Here is a 6,746-nt window from a genome sequence, read left to right as displayed (position 1 = left end):
CCCTACCATGCAATCAGTCCAATAAAAGATACCTCCCACAAAATCCTTGCCTCACATATATTCTGGATCATCACAGCTACATCACTCCAATACTATAAATAACTATAGTGTTCAAGACAGGAGCATCAAAGCTGTGTCCAAAACACAGACATTAAATCCCAAATAGATCACAGAATCACAGAAAACAGGGATGGAAGGGACCTCAGGAGATCATCTAGTCCCACCCCCTTCTCAAAGCAGGACCATCCCCAACTAGATCATCCCAGCCAAAGCTTTGTCTACTCGGGTCTTAAAAACCACAAGGGATGGAGATCCCACAGTCTCTCTAGGCAGCCTGCTCCAATGCTTCACAAGCCCCACTCATGAGAGAGCTTTTCCTCATTTCTAACCTAAACATCCCTTGCTGCAACTTGAGACCATTAGTCTAGCGCCATCCTCTTTGGGACCACCCTTCAAGTAGTTGAACGCTACTATTAAATCCCCTCTCAGTCTTCTCTTCTCTAGACTAAATAAGCCCAGTTCCCTCGGTCTCTCCTCATCAATCATGTTCCCCAGGCCTCAAAATATTTTCTTTGCCCTCCCCTGAACTCTGTCCAATTTATCCACATCCTTTCTGAAGTAGGGAGTCCAAAACTGGACACAGACTCCAGATTTTTAAAAGTAGATCACATCCACTGCTCCCCCCACATCCAGAGCCAGTCATCTCATCACAGAAGGCAATAAGGTTGGTCAGGCATGACTTGCCCCTGGTGAATCCAAGTTGACTGCTCCTAATCACCTTCTTCTCCTCCAAGTGATTACAAATGGACCCACTCCATGATTTTTGCAGGCACTGAGGTGAAGCTGTAGCATCCCAGATCCTCCTTCTTTCATTTCCTCTTTGTTAAAGATGGGAACTATATTTGCCCTTTTCCAATCATCCAGGGCCAATCCTGATCACCACAAGTTTTCAAAGATAATGGCCAGCTGCTGTTCAATCACATCAACCAACTCCTTCAGCACCCTCAAGTACATCCCATCCAGCCCTATAGACTGTACACATCCAGCTTTTCTAAATAGTCCCTAACCTGTTCTTTCACCACTGTTGGCTGTTCACCTCCTCCCCAAACTGTGCTGTCCAGTGCAGTAGTCTGGGAGCTGACCTTGCCTGTGTGAAGAGTGAGGCCAAAAAGTCATTGAGCACTTCAGCCTTTTCTGCATAATCTGTCACTAGGTTGCCTTCCCCATTCACTAAGGGATCCACACTTTCCCTGATCCTCCTCTTGTTGCTGACATACTTGTAGAAACCCTTCTTGTTACCCTTCACATCCCTTGCTAGCTACAACTCCAAGTGTGCTTTGGCCTTCCTGACTTCATCCCTGCATGCCCGAGCAATGCTCTTGTACCCCTCTCTACTCATTTCTCCAAGCTTCCACTTGTGAGGTTCCTTTTTGCATTTTAGCTCATTAAGAGTTCCCTGCAAAGCCAAGCTGGTTTTCTACCATACTTGCTAGTCTTCCTGTGCACTGGGATGATTTGCTCCTGCACCCTCAGTAAGGTTTCTTTAAAGTACAACCAGCTCTCCTGGACTCCCTTCTTCCTCAGATGGGCCTCCTTGGGGATCCTCCCCATCAGTTCCTTAAGTGAATCGAAGTCTGCTTTTCTGAAGTCCAGGGTCCTTACTCTGCTGCTCCCCACCCTTCCTTCCCTCAGGATCCTGAACTCAGTCATATCATAGTTGCTGCTGCCCAAGTTGCCACTGACTTCTACATTCCCCACCAATTCTTTCTTGTTTGCAAGCAGCTGATCAAGAAGAGCGTGGCTCCCAGTCGGCCTCTCCAGCATTTGCACCAGGAAATTGTCCCCATCACTCTCCAAAAACTTCCTGGCTTGCCTCTGCACTGCTGTATTGCCCTTCCAGCAGATGCCAAGTTAATTGAAGTCCCCCATGAGAACCAGGGCTCATGATCTGGAAGCTTCCACTAGCTGTCTGAAAAAAGCCTCATCCACTGCATCCTTCTGGTCCGGTGACTGATAGCACACATGCACAACATCATCCTTGTTACTCTCCCCTCTGACCCAAACCCAGAGACTGTCAATAGGCCTATTCCCAGTTTCATACTGAAGCTCTGATCAATTATACAGCTCTTCTACATAAAGAGCAACTCCTCCTCCGCCTGTTCCCTGCCTGTCCTTCCTGAACAGTTTGTACCCATGCATGACATTGCTCCAGTCATGCAAGCTCCCAAGAAGTCTTTGTTATTCCAGTCACATCACAGTTTCACGACTATGTGAGAACTTTCAATTCTTCCTGCTTGTTTCCCAGGCTCTGGGCATTTGTGTACAGACACCTGAGCTAACTAGTTTATTATCCTACTTTCTCAAGAAGAATGAGAAGACCTCCTCTGTTGCCCTGTCCTTCTTGTGCTTCCTCCAGGTCACCTGCTTCCTCACTTACCTCCAGGCTTTGGCCTCCATCCCCTGATGAATCTAGTTTAAAGCCCTCCTCACTAGGTTAGTGAACCTTTCTGTGAAGATAATCTTCCCTCTCTTCATCAGGTGGATACCATCTCTTCTTAGCAATCTTTCTTCTTGCTGTGGTCAAAGAAACCAAAGCCCTGCTGGTGACATCATCTGTGTAGCCAGGCACTGATCTGTAGGATGCATCTGCTCCTGCCTGGGCCCTTTCCCTTGACCAGAAGGATCGAGAACATCAAGTGAACCCCTCTCTCCCTCACCCTTACACCCAGAGCCCTGTAGTCACTTTTGATCTTCTCGGGGTTTTCCCTGGTAGTATTACTGGTGCCCACACTGAAGGCCGGCATGGGTGAATAGCCAGAGGGCTGGATGAGTCTCAGTAATCCTTTCATGACATCTCAGATCTGGGTTCCAGGCAAGTAGCAAACCTCCCAAAAAACAGGTCGGAGTGGCAGATGGATACCTCCATCCCCCTTGCAGAAGGGAGTTGCCAACCATTACAACCTGTTGGTAGTCTCCCAACCTTGTAGAGGCGTGGCCTGGCCTCTTCTGCTAATGGAATTTGCTCCTTCTCCTCCGTTGCTGGGGCTCCGTATCTGCTCTCCAGCCAAACCGCTGCAGGTGGGGATAAATATTTCTGCTTGCTGCCAGAGTACACATGCTTCCAACTTCCACCCTCCTGGGAGTCCAGGTCCTCTTCTCTCTCTAGTGTTGCCTCTGTCAGTCCTTCCTCCACAGTCCTAGAAGTCTCCTTCAGTGTCGAATTGAATCCTCATGGGTGAAAATGCTTCAGAGCCTCACCACCTCCTCCTGTAGCTCTTACCTGCACCCTGAGGGACACCACCAGGAGGCACCACGCACACTGCAGGCACTCCCCTACATGGCTGTCACTGGAAGGAAAATGCAAGCCAGTCCCCACAGCAGCAAACCAGGACCTGGGTGGAAGCCTCAAAGGTAAGCAGTTGTGGCCGGACAGACACCTCACAGGTGCAAGCAAAGGAAGAACTGGCAGTGGCTCTGGCATTGCAACATACGCCAGCCATCTCCTTGAGTCTCTTACATCTGCTGCCTACCCTCTTCCTGCTCCTCTCTCCAAGCAGACTTTCCCTAGCAAACTCTCCTGTTCACTACTCCTTGGTCCTGAAAGATTCCCTTTTCCCTGCTAACCTTCCTCCTCTCACTAAGTTTACAGTGAAGGAAGGTGACAGAGAGAGTTTCCAAGCAACCTCCCTAGTAAAATCTCCCCACTCGCTCTGGTATCTAATAACAAGGGATTTAAGTACTGACCAGTATCAATGAAGCAAACAGATGCATGCTACTGAAGGTCAGTAAGGGTGATGGAATTATGATCCGTGTTAAATCTCTGTTGTCACTGTGGTGGCTTTAGGAGAGTTGATCTTACTACAAACACATGTGAATGGAAGCCACACCTCTCTGAATGCAATTGCACTAGTCTTCTTTCCTTTTATCATTTACCTTTAAAGTTGCCTTTTAAAGCTATGAGGTTCTATAATTTTGTAATTAACAGAATTAATATCATAGAAGCAGGGCTGGAAGGGACCTCCAGAGGTCATCTAGCCCAACCCCCTGCCTGACACAGGATCATCCATAGTCAAACCATCCCATAAAAACATAATTAAACTTGACACAAGACTACCATCAACCCTGACACTCACAGACCTAACACCCTGGCCTGCCACCTGTAAAGCAGGGGATCCACAGCAGCCAACGCCCTGCTTCTATGAAATGTTGTTAATATATTTTCAAGAGGTCCCAGATAGAGGGCCACACCCCCTACTACAGATGAAAGCAAAACCTCCCGCCATCCGCATCAATCTGACCACGAGGTAAAATTCCTTCTTGACCCCAAATATGGTCATCAGTCTGACCCTGAACAGAGGGGCAAGGCCCTCTAGCAAGGAGCCTCTGTCTTTGGTCCCAGCAGAAGCATTGGCCCACCCCAGTCAAAATCCCCAGCACCGGCTGTAGCCAACATTCAATGCCTTTGGGAATGCTTAAAAACACCCTGACACATGGAGCAGAAAGCAGGGGGACAGGGGCAACCAACCCAGAAGCATGGGAAATACCCATGGCAGAACACAGAACACACCTAGGTCACCCCCAAACAGTGGTGTCCAACCTCTTCTTCAACACCTCCAGTGATGGAGAGTCCGCAACTTCCCTAGGCAGTCTATTCCACTGCCTCACTGCTCTAACAGGGAAGAAGTTTTTCTGGATATCCAATCTAAACTTATTTTGCTGCAACTTCCAGCCACTGGTCCACATCCTTTTCTGTGCAGCAGAAGTCAAAAGATGATTTCCCTCTTCTTTATGGCAGTCCTTCAAGTATTTGAAGACTACTATCATGTCCCCTCTTAAGTGCCTTTTCAAGCTGAACACGCTTAGCTCCTTCCACCTCTCCTCATATGACTTGCTTTCTAAGCCCTTGATTATCCATTGCTGCCTGCCTCTGGACCCTCTCAAACTTCTCCACATCCTTTTTAAAACGTGGAGTACTCCAAATGAGGCCTAACTAGTGCCAAGAAGAAAAGCACTATCACCTCCTGGGTTCTGCAAAATAAAAGTTAGCATATCTGATATATACACTCTCTCTTCATCTGGTACACTGTACCCATCTCAACCTGTAAACACAAATTGAACTACAACTATGCTGATAATTCACAGACCTACTGCACTACTCTGTATCTGCCACTTTCTGTCCAAACCAAAACTTCAGCTTGTCTCTCTTACCTCCAAAAGGACAACTACCTCTACTCTTCCACACACGACCTCTGTAGATAACATCCCCATCCTGCCTGTCACTCAAGGCCATAAACTATCACCTTCAAAATCTCTCTAGGTCTTCACATCCAGGATACAGTTATGCACTGCACGTTCTTTCTACATAACACCTCTAAGACTGAGCCATTCCTGTCCAACTTCACTGCTGAAATTCCTGTCCATGCTGTCACAATATCATGACATGATTACCACAACATGCTTTACTCTGGCTTTCACAAAAACAGATGCAATCATGTCTCACCAATATTCATTCAGGATATTGCTGCAATGATCATTTTCCCTCCCACTGCTTTGACCCTGTCTTATGCAGTCCTTCACTGGACTCCCCCCTCTATCATATCAAACTGCTTGTCTTCACTTCCTATCTGCACCCTACCTTTCATCTCTCATTCACCATCAACAAGTCAACATTGCTATTAGCCCACTTGTTAAGACTTTCAGACAAGCACTTTCATGCTTTGTCCCTGCTGCCCTTCATGCTTGGAACCAGCCCTCCATAAACATCCACAAAGGGAGCTCATTATTCTCCTTCAAAAGTTCATCCTTAGCTTACCTTTTCCACCATTCCTACCAACAACAAAAAACTTGACATCAGTTAGACTGCTGGTGTGTTATGCATACTGATCAACATTATTTTGTAGTGTCCTTGTGGTCTTCTGTCACGCTGTGTCCATCTGTTGTCTCTTGTCATAGACTATTTAGCACTTTGGACTAGACCTGTGCGAAGCTTCAGTTCTTGATTCTATTCAGCAGAGATTCAGTAAAATTGGACCAAATCTCCAAATCCGAATCGAATTAGAGGACCCTTTAATCTCTCCAAATCAAATCGGAACCCTACGAATAGATTCGGAGAGATTCACAAAGATTCAGAGATTCGGACATAGATGCAGCTTGAAATGTTTTTTCTACATACCTCAAGGTAGCAGGTGGCTCATGACTGCTGGGATGCTGGGGTGCACGGAGTGTCCTGCAGGAGTGCGGGGGGCTCCCCAGCACGCTCAGCAACAGACCCGTTAAGTGGACCAGAAGTTCTTCGGGTCCACTTCCGGGTCCACTGGGGAGCATGCAGGGTGGGCCCCTCCATGGCCCCCCAGCTCGGTGGCTGGTGCTTCCTGAGTCTGGGGAGGGGCACCTACAGTCCCCTCATGGCCAATCGCTGAACCAGGGAGGTATGTAGAAAAAACATTTAAAGCTGTGTCTATGGCCAAATCATTTAATCGAATCGCTATCCCCGATTCAGGCCAAATCCAAATCCAAATCGAATAGGACCCGCTTCACACAACCCTACTTTGAACCCATCTTTTTGTTCTTTGCTTCACAGCACCTAACACAATGGGGTCCTGGGTCCATGATTAGGACTCTGATGCCCTACAGTAATGCAACATGTATATGCATTCCTTTAACTGTGCTAGGGATCCACATTCAGTTTAAATAACCTAGATTGTAACCTTGGAACTAGAATAAAAACTCAATATCCCCAGAAAAGA

At 47.3% G+C, this 6,746-nt stretch overlaps 1 protein-coding gene across 1 annotated transcript in view; it reads right to left on the bottom strand.

Moving 5' to 3' along the window:
* KIF26A (kinesin family member 26A) overlaps positions 1 to 6,746 on the bottom strand; it is a 99,651-nt gene that overhangs the window by 5,616 nt on the left and 87,289 nt on the right. The window lies entirely within an intron of this gene.

This window comes from Alligator sinensis, unplaced genomic scaffold, assembly GCF_000455745.1.
Source record: "Alligator sinensis unplaced genomic scaffold, ASM45574v1 scaffold85_1, whole genome shotgun sequence".
Classification (NCBI taxonomy): Eukaryota; Metazoa; Chordata; order Crocodylia; family Alligatoridae; genus Alligator; species Alligator sinensis.
Note: the sequence above shows the minus strand (reverse complement) of the source record. Positions and strands in the feature narration are given on the sequence as shown.